This window comes from Myotis yumanensis, unplaced genomic scaffold (genome assembly GCF_028538775.1).
Source record: "Myotis yumanensis isolate MYYU_CA2020_CCGP unplaced genomic scaffold, mMyoYum1.0.hap1 SCAF_2, whole genome shotgun sequence".
Taxonomy (NCBI): domain Eukaryota; kingdom Metazoa; phylum Chordata; class Mammalia; order Chiroptera; family Vespertilionidae; genus Myotis; species Myotis yumanensis.
Window position 1 is genome coordinate 185,844,622 of NW_027223753.1, and position 14,546 is coordinate 185,859,167.

Consider the following 14,546-nt stretch of genomic DNA (forward strand, 5'->3'; position numbering starts at 1 on the left):
ATCTGAGAATATTGGCAATCCAGAAAGAAACTGTTCATAAATAATTTTCGGTGTATTTAAATACAAAACGTTAGGAAGCTTATATAAATTTTCTAAGTAGCTTCCTTTTTCCTTGTTCATAACCTCATAGTAATTTCTGGCCTCTTTTTGAAATCTAGACAAGCTCCTATAATATATAGAGAGAACCAGTAAGTCGTTATCTTATTGCCATTGAATTATTTTTTTTCTAGTTAGTGAAGAATGTCAAATATGGGTATGTCAATTGATAAAATACAATCATGTTCATTTCCATATGACCTTTGTAACACAGAGGCCAGTAGATTAGATTTCAGGTTGAAAAATGTGATATTTTTCTTAATAGTATATTCACGTAAAGCTGTGACAGAAATAGTATGTGACCCAACTAGAGAGTGGTTTTATATTGGTAAATATAAATTAGGATATAGGAAGCCCCTTTTTTGCAATCATTTATTAAACTCTTCGAGAAAAGGTTTTCATTGTGTGGGTGTATATTTTGTTGTTGTTGTTCTTTTAGGATGAGTGCATACATTTGAGAATTCCTATATCATAAAAGGGTAATATGCAAATTGACCAAATGGCAGAATGACCGGGCACTATGATGCACACTGACCACCTGGCGGCAGATGCTCAATGCAGGAGCTGCCCCCTGGTGGTCAGTTCACTCTCATGGTGATGGCTGGTGAGCATAGCGGCCCACCTCCATGACGGCGCTAAGGATGTCCGACTGATGGCTTAAGGCTCCCCTGAGGGCTCCCAGATGGCAAAAGGGGACAACCCCCCTGAGTGCATGAATGTCATGCACCAGGCCTCTAGTGTATTAGAATATTGATTATTTGAGTAAAAGAGTATCTTTGTGGAGAATAGTATAGCGCTAAACACAAAATTAAAATTGTATCATGGCTTCAAAAAAACAACCCCCCCCATCCCCCCAAAAAAATAGCCTCTCTAGAATCTCAACCCTCTTCAAATATTTTTTCTTCCAATAAGGTTGTTCTTGAAGGACCTTGAAAAGTAAAATTAGGGAAAAATATTGTGAACCTAATAAAAATGGTCTTCTCTCAATGAAATAAGGTAGATTACTTTCTTCCTACTTTTCTTTAAGGTAATATTGTGTTTCATGGTGTCTTCCCCAAAATAAGATGCCGTGATTGATGTTGATCATGGTTAATTTTGAAGAAGCTTCTGAAAATGGATCAAACAGGGGGAAATAACATATTTTTATAAACCTTTTTTAAGAGTAAAATCTGTCAAAACAAAATTAAACTACTGAAAGAAACATTATTGATTTTAATAAACAGAATGATTTTTATAATTCATACCCCTTAGAGATGGATACAGTGCTTCATTTATAATAGATCCTTAGTAAGTAGTCTATAAATTTTAATTTTAATCAATGTTTCAACTCAGGAAGGGTCATTTATATAGAAAAGAATAGGAATAGTATTTGTTGGAGTTGTGTAACCATGTGGCTTATGACTAGGGTAAGAAGGGTTCTATAACTTATTATAATTATTGTGCTCATTTTATGTGAAATGTAGATTATCTTCATAAGACTTTTCTTTGTAAAAACTTGACCATATTCTAACTTGCACTGAAATCCATTTTAATGAATAGTAATGATGCCTTTTCAGAAAGCTTTCATTGACTGTCATTTTGCTTAGTAGTGAAATATCATGCTGATTATATTTATGGTATACTGTGAGCCTCTGAACAGAAATTGTCATGGTTCGACAACTCTATTGGAAGTTACCATGAAAAACACAAATGAAATGTTGACTCAATAAGGTGACTCAAGAACTCATTCTAGCTGGTTGCTCCTGTTTGCAATTTTGCCTATAAGGGAAAGCAAGCATAACAAGTACTTCTATTTTCCTTATTTATAAAATAGATGAAAAGTTAAAGAGATTTGCCTAAAGCCTTCCTGATAAATTGAAAACATATCAAGTTCTAAATAGAATATTTTTTACTCCTTCAGCTTCCCCGCATTTACTATCTTTCAAAGATTTTTCATGGCTTCAAAATTGGTTTTCTAAAATGTATTCTTCACAAAAGGATTTTAAAAGTTTTAAAAATGTAAAATTAGAATTATATACATGTTTAAAGTATAAACTGAGATTTTTATGCATAATATGTATAATTTTATGGATTTGTCTATATATATACATACTGTTGAATGTGCATTAATGATTAATAAATTAATACATTCTATTATTGGCATTAAATTACAATCATTTAATGGCTTATTAAGTCTAAGATTTTCTGTTTAGGAGTTCCTGAAATTGCAAAGGTATATTTAAATAATTAAAAACTCTCAATTCAGTTATTTGCTTGAATGAGCTCCATTTTTATTTTCTTACTATACCTTCTGAAGACAGACGCCACCAATGAAATAGGTCGTTAATGTTGCAAAGGCAAGATTAATGCCAAAGAAATGCTGATTGACACTGATATTCTGGATATTAGGCAAGTATCTAGGGCCCAAGGTAACAGAAATCAGGGCCTGTCAGCTAGGTTTAAATTAGACTTGATATTGAGTCTTTGGCCATGTCCCAAAAACTACTCCACAGGTGAAAATGAGGAAGAAAGGCAATTCTTCATTCTTTTGTGCAGGTGACCTTAGGTCTGAAAGGTTTAGGCAAAGATGCTAACTCCTTCTTTTTATTTTTGTATCAAGGAAAAGTTATCAAATGTTCTCTTTGGTTTGAAAAACACAGCTTCATCATTAATTGCTACCTATAAGGTTGATCTGTTGGTTGTTGTTAGCTGCAGCTTTTCAATACTCTGTATTATATAACTTGTCAGGCCATGTGGCTAATATCTATCTAAATAAAACACGAGTATCTAACTACTAGCCACACCTGAAACTAATATAAAATAATATTGAATGTCAATTGTAAAAAATATAGCATAAAAACAATTATATATAGTTATGCAAATAAATCTTCCTAGTTAAAATATACTCTGACTATCAGGCATTTAAATGTATAGCTCTGTTCTTTGTCCTTTAGGCTTTAGAAGAATTTTAAATAGAATAAAAAAGAGGGAGATGAGGCATTCTTGCTTGGTTTACTTATATGTAAGGTCAATCTGAAAGGAAAATATACCTGCAAAATACTTGCTTCTCTGAAACCCAATTTCCTTATTTGATGACAGTACTTGTTGCCTTCAAATAAGAAATGCTGTGAATTTTATGAAAGAGACAGAGGGACTTAAAAAGTGTTTCCACAAAGCAGTTGGGAACTCATTCTCACCACACAGATTGATTGAGTGCAGTCCCTGCTCTGCTCCTGCAGACAGAGGACTGAACAGAGCAAAGGGAAGTGCCTGCCCTCAGGACACCTCCATTCTGGAGCAAGAGATATACAGTAGACACGATACACAAATAAATAAATAAATAAATAAATAAATAAATAAATAAATCCTGTAATGTGTTAGATGATACAGTCAAGCAAGGAAGGAAGAGAATAGTGAGAAATAGAGCAGAGTTGAAATTTTAGATAAGGTGAGCCAGGAAAGGACTCCAGGGGAAAGTGACTTTTAAGTTAAGATCTGAAGGAAGCGAGTGAGCAAGTGGAGAAGAAGGAAGAGAAGTGTAAATGCATATTGGAGGAAAGGGAGAAAGACACAGTACCTGAATATAGATAAATATGTACATGGACGTGGACATGGACATGGGCATAGATAGATAAAGATAGATCTATGTATCTAAACAGATAGATTTATACACACACACACACTAGAGGCCCGATGTATGAAATTTGTGCACGGGTAGGGTCCCTAGGCCTAGCTGGCCCAGGGCTGATTGGGACCTTCCTTCCCCCAGCTGCTGGCCAGGGCCTTCCTTCTTTTGGTGCCGCCCCTGGTGGTCAGTGCAAGTCATAGTGAGAGGTCGAACTCACAGTCAGTCAAACTTCTGTGGGGGCAATTTGCATATTAGCCTTTTATTATATAGGATGTGTATATATGTGTGTGTATATATATTAATAAGGAATATATATATATATATATATCTCAACCTCTGCTTGAGAAGAGAAGGTTGTCAGACAAGTCAGCAAGGTGCTCACCTTGTCCTTCTCACAGTCCCTCATCCATCAGGAAAATGTGGTGGGAGTGAAGAATTTCACTGGAGTCAGGGAAACCTGGCCCTCCTTGAGAGAAAGCTACCTGACAGGTCACAGTTGAATAGCAGCTAAATTTAGCTGCAAATCAATGCATTTGCTAACTAGTCAGCTACCCACCCGGTCTGGCCTGCCCAGAGCTCCGGGTATGTCATATTTACTTAAAAGAGTTCTCACTTTTTTCTCAGGGTGTCATCATATTTCTCCCACTTCCCCTCCCCCAAGATTTCAGACAAAAGTATTCTCAGCATTATTGTTGGGGGAGGTCACAGGTTTCTGAGAGGCACAGGAGTACTTACTCTCAGACACTAGCTTCCCAGGGATGGATGTGTTGCTGACACATTGCTGGAGTCCATGCTGGCTACCACTTTGAAAGATTATGAATATGGAAGAGCTGTTCTGCATTTACAAAACAAATGTCCTTTTTGTCCTCTCGCCCTCCTACCCAAAGAAGGATTTGCAGGCCTTCACTTGGAAAGCACAACTGCTGATGCAGCCTGTGCTGACACAGAGGACTTCTGTTGGGCGTAGGGAGATCCGTAGCCTGTGTGGAGATCTGGCCCTTCCGCTATTGCAGGTGGAACCATTATTGTGTCCTCATCATTCCTCTCATACACTGTGGAGGATCCATATCTGGATGCTATTGTTGACTACCTTGAAGAAATTTGAGTTCTTTAATCCTCAAAGACCTAAAAGACAGTGAATGGCTGTCACTAATATAAAGTTGCTTATCTTATTTTTTCCAAAAAAAAAAAAAAAACACAAAAGAAAACCAAACTTGCATTCTACTTTCCTTAATTCTTGGAAAGAGAGCAAGTACAACAATAAAAAGATTCCTCTATCACTTCATTTGAAGAACTTATGTTGGATCAAGAAAAACACCTTTATTCTTATATAATTGACCTTTTTGTTTTAAGGATAGTTTTATCGTAATTTGTATTTTATTCAAACACAATAATGTATTCCTGAATGGAGCTGCCACTGGTTAAAAACTACAGTAAACTTTGAGAAGAGGGAACGAATGTGCACTATGAAGAGTTGTGGAGAAGACCCGAAAATGGTTGAGAAATGAAAATAAGGTATCTTTCCAAAATTGATATAATTAGCAAAAATTATAGCTTGTATCAGCTATCGAAAACCAAATTTTATTTAACCCCAATACTACCTCATCAGCCTTTTTTTTTTAATGTAGAGAATGATGCTTCATTGGGAGACAGTGGAGATCTTGGAATTGGCCTTTACACATACACAAGCTGGGTGGTCTCAGGGGCTATTGGTCCTACACAGCTATTGGCTGTGTTCTAAAATGTCATGGCGGTTGGAATTTGAGAAATACTGTAAATGCTGCTAAGCAAAGAAGGAACAATGTCATCTCCATCTCCCTCACACTGTTCACTGGGACATCTTAGAGCCAGACCTTACGTTTGATCTTGTAACCTTAGTGCCTGTGAGGAATACAACACTTGTTAGAATCCAACATTCAAGGAGCACCTATTAAATGTTAATTTTTTTTTTTAAATCAGGGTTTGTCAGTCTTGGCCCTGTTACATTTTGGGTCCAATAATGCCTGTTGGGGGAGAGGAATGTCTGGTGCATTGCAGAAGGTTTAGTAGTATCTCTGGCCTCTACCCACATCAGTAGCAAGTTGTGACATTCAACAAATGTCTCTGAATATCCCCAAATGTCTCCTGAGGGCGGGGCCAAAATTTCCTTTTTAAGGGTGTGAGCTAGAGAGTTTAACCACATTTTTAAAAGATAAAACATATATAACTGTTTAAATTCCACCCCCTAAATCTATATCTGCATCTACATGTATATCTATTGCTATATCTATATCTATTGCTATATATCTACACACACACACACACACACACATTCTTACAGAGTTCTGACAGAGGAGGCATTTGGTTGTGGTGTTCATTGTAGCCTTTTTTTTTTTCCGTGGGAATCATTATGACTCCAGTAAATTGCTCACTGAATTTCATCTGTCCTTTCTGTTCCTGCTCAGATACAACTAAAGCCTATTGAAATTGATTTTTGTGTCAGAAACAGAGCAGGGATTCAGTAAGAACATGAAAGCTTGCCTTTCATGCCTCATCTTTCCCCCCTTATTGCTTTAGATTTGGTGGGTCCTAATTATATTCCAGCGCTTCTCCTACTGACATTTCCTTTGTTTTAATTAAAACTTCTGGAGGTTTGAGAACGCTGGGAGAGGGTTTTATTCATCCACAGCCCTGATAGAGAGTCAGATGGGTCCCTATTTGTGTTCCTGCCACCCCAGGAGTGATAGCTGGGAACACTGTGGTCCTGTCCCTTTGTTTCCCCGCCACACCAGCTTGGTCCTTTCTCTTCCCGCACAGCTCTGCACTTCCAGACTTGCTCTTGCTGCTGCCACAGATGTTCTGTTATTAAGTGACTCGGACAGCGCTGTGGGTGGACTGGCTTCCTATTGAAGCCGTAAATTAGGTGAAATAAAATGCAGCACTGCCTTTTCATTATTATTATTTATCTCTGCCCACCCCCATGATGCCTATGGTGCCTCCCGGTGCAAAGGCAGCCCCACCCACTCCTGACCACGTGGCTGTAAATCTCGGGGGGAGGGGTGGGGGGGGCAGTGTCAGACTGTAATTGACAAACCTATGCGGCCTGGAGGGAAGACATAGTATATCTTTTTAATCTGCAGCTTGGAGGCGGGAGGAAGTGAGCAAAGGGTCTGCCAGAGGTCCCGAGGGGAAGACAGGGTTGCCTCATAAAATAGGCCTTAGAGAGGGAGCTATTGATTTGAAACCTAGAAAAATGGGCTGCCCTTTCCCAAGAACAGTGGGCTCTGTCCTGCCTTGGTGACTATTCTCTGGAAAAGGGGAGACCGAGAGGGAGGAACTACAGCACGGCAGTGTCTGGGCCTTGCTGTTCTGTGGTCTCTTTCTCTCCCTGAACTTTTCCTCAGATAAACCGTGAAGTTATAAAACGCAGAATACCAGTGTCTGCTCTAGTCTACAAGGCTCACTCCCATGGGCCACTGGGAAAACACACCAAAAACAAAGCCTTCTTGAGCAAAACACACACATCAGCCCATGTGGCTTCTTCCTCCGTTATGAAGCTGGAGCCTTTCTCATAGTCTCACTTTTCCTAAGAGAAAAGCTTTCTGCCACTTTTTAGCAGGTATTTCCCCCAATTCTCCCAGGCTTCTCCCAGGTTACCATGGATCGCTGGAGTCGTTCTGTGCACTGTGCTGGGGGGCAGCTCACAAGGTCCGCTAGGCCTGGGAGCATCCTGTTTCCCAGTGTGACTTAGCGCCTGCTCTCTGCAAGATGCTGTTCTAGGCAATGTCAGAGGACTAAACAGACTCCCGCCTCGGAGGGGTGTTAGTGTTCCGAAGCCATGTGAACATTTAATTCATGGACATTTTATTTTATTTTTTATTTTTTATTTTTTTAAAATATATTTATTGATTTTTTTACAGAGAGGAAGGGAGAGAGACAGAGAGTCAGAAACATTGATGAGAGAGAAACATCGACCAGCTGCCTCCTGCGCATCTCCCACTGGGGATGTGCCCGCAACCCAGGCACATGCCCCTGACCGGAATCAAACCCGGGACCTTTCAGTCCGCAGGCCGACGCTCCATCCACTGAGCCAAACCGGCTCCGGCTCATGGACATTTTAACGCAAAAGAAAGAACAAACATTAAGAAGTCTGCCTAAATTGAGTACCTCTGGCTTTCTGAGAAAAATTCACCACATATAGTAACTCTTTTTCCTTTACTAACATTCTGAATACACTTCATCCTGGACTGGTGTGGGGGATCAGGGCTTTTGAATGCCATCTAAATCCCCTGACTCCTGATAGGGAAGGCTGCTGTGGCAGCTGGGGAGAGGTGGAATACTGGGGATGGCTGAGGAGTTGGCTGGATGCACATATGCCACCCCCATCCTGTGAACCCCAACATTTCGAGGGCTTAGTCCTTCCAGAATTTAATGTACAAAAACCACGAATAATTGCGGTTACTCTGTGGCATAAACTAGTAGTAATAAGATCTTTGGTTTTGTGCTCATTTTAGGGGTTGGGAGAGAAGGTTACTAAGAAATGTGTTCTTGGCTCAAGTCCATGGCCAAGAGACTGGTTCTGCTACTTTTTTGAGCTCTCGTCACCCCACAAGCCTGCCTGCCTCGTCACTGCTGTCGCTTCATCTGTGCGTGCCTTTCCTGGGTACAGGCAGCAGGCTCCCTGCCATGGACTCTGCATACATTAACTATTGTCTGCTAAAAATTGTGGCTATTTGATTTTTTTCCCCCTGTAATCATCCATTTTGATTTATAAACGGAGCCAAACTGGCAGCCACGAAGATGGAGGAATCCTAGTTTCTAACAAAGAAAAATGAAGCGCTGTCTTTTCTTCCCCACCCTGTGTCTGTGAGAAGCCTCCGTTCTCAGAGGGGCCAGCTCTGACGGATCTTGAAAACAATCCATTTTCTGCTCTCAGAGGTGCCAAGCAGAGGAATTCGCAGAGCGTGGTGTTGCGATGGAGAGCGGTTGCTGGGGAACTGCCCTGTACAGGTTCCTTCCTTCATCTTTGCCACAGTTTGGGAGCAGTGATGTCTGGGTCACAGCTCCGCCTCCGTGGAGAGGAGGATTTTTTTTAAGCTACCAATGAATGGCACGTGCAGGCCAAGGAAAAAGAGAGGCCTCATTTAACCTGGGAAAACCCTAGGAGTAGACACTGTGCCAAATATAGCCTGTGAAATCCATGCTCTTGGATTATAAGGATTTTTGGAGTCTTTTCATAAAGTTGTCTGGTCTACCTCTTTGCCTCAAGATAAGTTGTATCAAAGAAAGGTCGCATTCCTGAAGGTGGCCAAAGAGGTATCTTAACTATGCTTTAATCTTCACGGTGAGCGGGAAACCAGAGTTCACCTCCATCATCTTTACAGTTCAGGAGGAAAAAGCTAAAACCAATTTCTACTTTCTCTGTGATCTGTGGAGAGGCAAATTAAAGTCTCTGTAAAATTTAAAGGAACTTCACTAAATTCATCTTCCAACTTATTTTGGGTCCAGCTGCTGTGAAATGACTGGAATTCCTGCTTACCACCCCAGCTCATCTGCTGCTCTACACTTTGCAGCTGGATAGAAGTGTGGGCAGTGGGTGGGGATGGGAGAAACTGATGTAGACATATGGATGGTATTGACCAAGAACCTAAATACAACCCTCAAATCTCACTACTTTATTCAATCTGTTATCTAGCAAATATTTATCAGGTACCTGCTGTGTCAGCCATTGCGGGAAATGTGGGGTCAGTATATATCTGACTCACTCCCAAATCTTGCTGATTTGATCTCCTGAATATCTCTTTTTGACTCTACTACTCACCTTCTTTGTAACTTCCATCCCAGTCCAAGTTGCCATCGTATCTTAAATGAATTACTAAGTAGCATTATAATTATTATTTTTCCATCATCTTTTCTGATTTCCTCTGTTGTATGCCTTGCCCCTAGAACAGTGATGGCAAACCTATGACACGCGTGTCAGCGGTGGCACGCGAACTCATTTTTTTGGTTGACTTTTCTTTGTTAAATGGCATTTAAATATATAAAATAAATATCAAAAATATAAGACTTTGTTTTACTATGGTTGCAAATATCAAAAAATTTCTATATGTGACACGACACCAAAGTTAAGTTAGGGTTTTTCAAAATGCTGACATGCCGAGCTCAAAAGGTTCGCCATTGCCCTGACTGGTTTGGCTCAGTGGATGGAGCGTCAGCCTGCGGACTGAAGCGTACCAGGTTCAATTCCAGTCAAGGGCATGTACCATGGTTGCAGGCACACTCCCAGTGGCGGGCGGGGGGGGGGGGGTGCAGGAGGTAGCTGACCGATGTTTCTCTCTCATTGATGTTTCTGGCTCTCTATCCCTCTCTCTTTCTCTCTGTAGAAAATCAATAAAATATATATATTTTTTAAAAAAGGTTCGCCATCACTGCCCTAGAACAATCTTTTCAAAATGCAGACTTGAGCACTCTATACCGTTGCTTCAAACCTTTCAGCGGCTGCCCATTGGTCTTAGGATAAAGACAGACCTCCTCAAAGTGGTCTGTGAAGTCCTTGTTAGACACTTACTCTCTACTCCAGCCATACTGGCCTTGCTTTTAATTACTCAAATGCTCTAGTAACTACACAACAGGACCTTTGAACATGCTGTTGTTTTTTTAAAATCTGTAGTATACTTCCCAATGCTTGACCTAGTTTATTATCTTCATCTTTTAGGTCAGAGCTTTTCTTAAAAATTTTACCCCAGATGCAGTAAGAAATATATTCTTTTACATTAGTATTAAGAATACACATACTAATATATAGGTAGGTAGGTAGGAAGGTAGGTAGGCAGGTAAGTAGGTAGATGCATAGATAGAGTCTTTGATTGAGTTCCCTAGGGAACAGGTTCTGAGGACAGATATTTGCTGGTAGGTGTCTTTTGGGGAGTGCTCTCTGTATCAACACCTGTGAGAGAGCGAAGACAGATTTGGGCAGTGGAAGGAGTTGAATGCAGCTACAAAGCCCCAAGCAAACCCAGAAAGGGAACTCTGGAGCTGGAATAGCCCTTCAACATTATTCCACTTTGATATAAGGAGTGTAGGCTTTTATATTCCTACACCAACCAGTCATTGCCCACTTGCTGCCTCCAGACAAAGGGAGCATGCCTTTGGGTCCAGCTGCTGTGTTTGGCTAAAGTAAATTTCTGGAGAGAGACTCAGAGAACCTCATTCCTGAAGGAGGGATGGAGGTGGGGAGGGGGGCAGACATATCACAGTTGTATACTACAGTCAGTCACTTGCATTACTTGGGTCTTCTTGCTTTGTATAGTAAGTTCTGGAAACAGCTCCTCCAGGATTCTGGCTGATCTCTTTTCCTAGGCAAAGTTATAAGCTCTCACCATTACATAATGTCTAATGGTTGGAACTGATGCTTATCATCTCCTTCCTCTTCATTTTACCCGCACCCCCCACCCCGCCCCAATCTTGGTTCGCATCTTTGCTGATCTAGATGGTAGTCTTGTTGGAATGACCCAGACCCTAATTCCTGAGAAGTCTGAGCTCAACATGACTTTCTCACGCTTGACTGCTGCCTGGATAGCTAACAAAAGAACTGTATCCTCTGCAGCCAGAGAGTAGAAAAAGCTGAGGACCAGACCCAGGAATTCATTATCAGGGTAGAGTAAGAGGTATAACCCTCAACTCCAGCCTGATGGGGAAGGAATGAGACTCTGAAACTTGGAATGAACACACTGAGCCTATAGGTGTGATGTTCCCATCTTGATTGAAGACAGTGCACAGATCTCAGGATTTAACCTCATCTCCCTTATGATTTTCACACATTGTGTTCATCACCCTTAGCTTTTCATTGCCTTTCTCCAGTACATAAGTGTCTCTCGGTAAAAGCTTTCTGATTCCTTTTTTTTAAAAAAAGTACTGTTTCCACTCTTAAAAGTATGAAACATTGGACTCACCAGTGTGCTCTCTGGCACCTGTATCCTACTCCTGTTCCCCACTAGTGAACATTTGACAGTGGCACAGCTATAGTATGTCAAGAGCAGTCAACAAGCCACCCGCCACCAGTGATAAGGGTCATTCCTGGAACCAACTGTCTGAGGGAGGGTTCCTCTGGAACATATCCTGATTTGGTGATTTATATGGAGGAATTTTACTGGGGAGCGTTCTTCGGATCTACACCTGTGAAGAATGTAGAATTGTGCAAAGGAAAGAGCTTAACTGCAATGCAGTCTCAGCAAAGACCTCAGCCATCCCTTGGAGTGGTCAGGAGCTGAGGTGGCCCTTCAGAATTGTCCTACTTTAAGACGAGAGGTCTGGGCCTTTATATTGCTGTCATTGGATTCTGTTCTCTTCAGGAGGGAGCATGGCTTTGAGCAGGTGCTCTTTTGGCTGAGGCCAATGGCCAAAAAGGGCCTTGGCTGACCGCTGTAGGGCACTTCAGTATTACATCTGAATGGTGTACTACAGCATCGATTATAGATGGAAGGAAGGAAGGAAGGTTGGATGAATGGATGGATGGATAGTAGACAGACAGACAGACAGACAGATGTACTGTAACATTCGATCCATGCAACAACTGCCACTGCTACATGTTCACATTGTGATTTTTTTTCTATTTGAGTTTATTTTCATGGTTCTTGAGATGCACATTTTGAAAATCACGGTATTGGATATGATCAGTTGCATTCGTGTAGAATGCTGTGGAAACATGAAACTAAGCCCATCACCTGCAATTAGAAAATGGAAGAAATCTTCCTCAATAAAGGCCAGATCTAATCTAAGCTAAGCATGAGGAACTCTAACATTCTACCCAATGTGAGTCCTTGGACAGGGGAAGGAGATAGTGGGTGGAATGTCTGCATTTTCCACAACCCCGTTTGCTCATGTGGTCGGCTGGAAACAGATGAATTTCAGTGACCTAGAAATGAAAATACTCTTTCTTCCAGGCTAGCCTCAGGCTAGCAGCTCTAAAGCCATCTTGCTGTTCTTTAGAAAATAAATAACAGCTATAACAAAGCCCAGGCTTACATGGCTATTTCATGACAAAACCATTGTTCTTTCTCTAGCATTCATTTTAGGGAGGAGGTAAAGGGGTAGAGTGCTATATCCTTGAGTGATTTAGATTTCACCTTGATGTTGAGTTATTCTGTAAGGAACAAGCATCAGCTCAGTTCTTTACCTCAAACACGAGGTGGAAGGAAGGAAGAAGGGGCTCAGGGGACCAGGCTGGCCTGAGCCCACCAGCTCTGAGTGACCCCACCGCCTCTGCTTTCTCCAGTTTGCTGTGCTTTCTTCCTCTTTCCTTGTGGATGGGCCTTTTACTCTTGAGGAGATGCTTGACATAAGGCTTTGGGAGCTACTGGAATTTCAATTTTGTTTTTCTAGATTTAGTCTGTTATTTTTGTTGTTGTTGTTATTTCAGAAGAAGAAAATCTTACTTCATTCTTCTATTAGAAATGACTCAGCAACTGCAATCTGACAGGATTTTTTTCTTCTACTTTTTGTGGGGAAAATGTAACCCTTTGTCTCCCTTTAAAGCAGCGGTTTGCGACCCCTTTGGGGGTCGAATGACCCTTTCACAGGGGTCGCCTAAATACATCCTGCATATCAGATATTTACATTACGATTCATAACAGTAGCAAAATTACAGTTATGAAGTAGCAATGAAAATTTTATGGTTGGGGGTCACCACAATATGAGGAACTGTATGAAAGGGTTGCGGCATTAGGAAGGTTGAGAACCACTGCTTTAAAATATTCCACCCCCCTCAGAATTTAATTTTTAGTCCTTGGTTGAATGTGTATTTTTAGATCCAAACTGAGATGGAGTCTAGGTTTATATTTTTCATTGCTCTCATAAGTGGAAGTAACTTAAAATTAGGAGCAATATTACATTTTCACTTTAAATTTCTCCTTTAATAACATACTCCTGTGTTGCTTCGCCCTCAAATTTTAAAAAAAAATTAACAAAATACTACATGAGAGATGAATGTCTCGATGTTTAACTCAAGTAAAATATGAAAAGAAAGTTTGCTTAAAAGTAATTTTTACATTTTCATCATAAGAATTTTCAATTCAGGATCTGGAGGGCAGAAGCAGGACAAGTGTCCTGGGTTTTAGGTCCTTATTAGTTGTGAGTTTCAGCCTCCCTCTGAAAGAAGGGTATTGGATGAAGCACCTGAAGGGCTCTTCCTGTGCAATTTATTTGTGATTTTATGAAGTTGCTTCTCTAAACCTTTTCTCAGCAATGGCTGTGTCTCTGGTTTCTAGTGATCTTTGGGTCAGCTAACTCCTGGCCAGTCCCTCAAAGTCTGCCTCAGTCTGGATCCTAATTAGGTTTGACATTCTCCAGGGATGTAAAAGGCCACTCAAGCCGGGCAGCCTCCTTCGGGGCCCTCTCCCTTCCATGGTTGACAGCTCAGCTGCCCTCCTGTTGCCGGGCACTGGGGATGCCGTTGCCTGGGACTGAGCTGAGCCTGCTAATTGTTCCATCTTCAGGATCTCAATGTAGCTGAAGCTGCCATCCCAGAGCTGTATTATTCAGTCATCTGTCAGACTCGTTGGGAACTGTTATTTCAGCTTAGAAGTGAAATTTAAAATGGAGAACTCGGATACTGTCTTTTCCATTGTTACCGTCAGTGACATTATAGCAGTTACTAAAATGGAAGTACCAACAACCAATTGAGACCGTTGCAAGATACTTTAATTATCAAGGAAACTAAGGTTTCTTCACATAGTGAATATTTTTGGACAGAGGAAATACTGTCTCCTCCAGTCATGTCTAGCTCCCCTGCCACATAAATCCACTCTCACACAAGCCCTCATCTAACACTTTGGAGGGGAGGTAGACCAAATTATTCAGCATTGCC

The 14,546-nt window shown here is 40.9% G+C and overlaps 1 protein-coding gene across 9 annotated transcripts in view; it reads left to right on the forward strand.

Moving 5' to 3' along the window:
- Positions 1 to 14,546, forward strand: part of TNIK (TRAF2 and NCK interacting kinase) — a 349,351-nt gene that overhangs the window by 177,315 nt on the left and 157,490 nt on the right. The gene's annotated exons all lie outside the window — the stretch shown is intronic.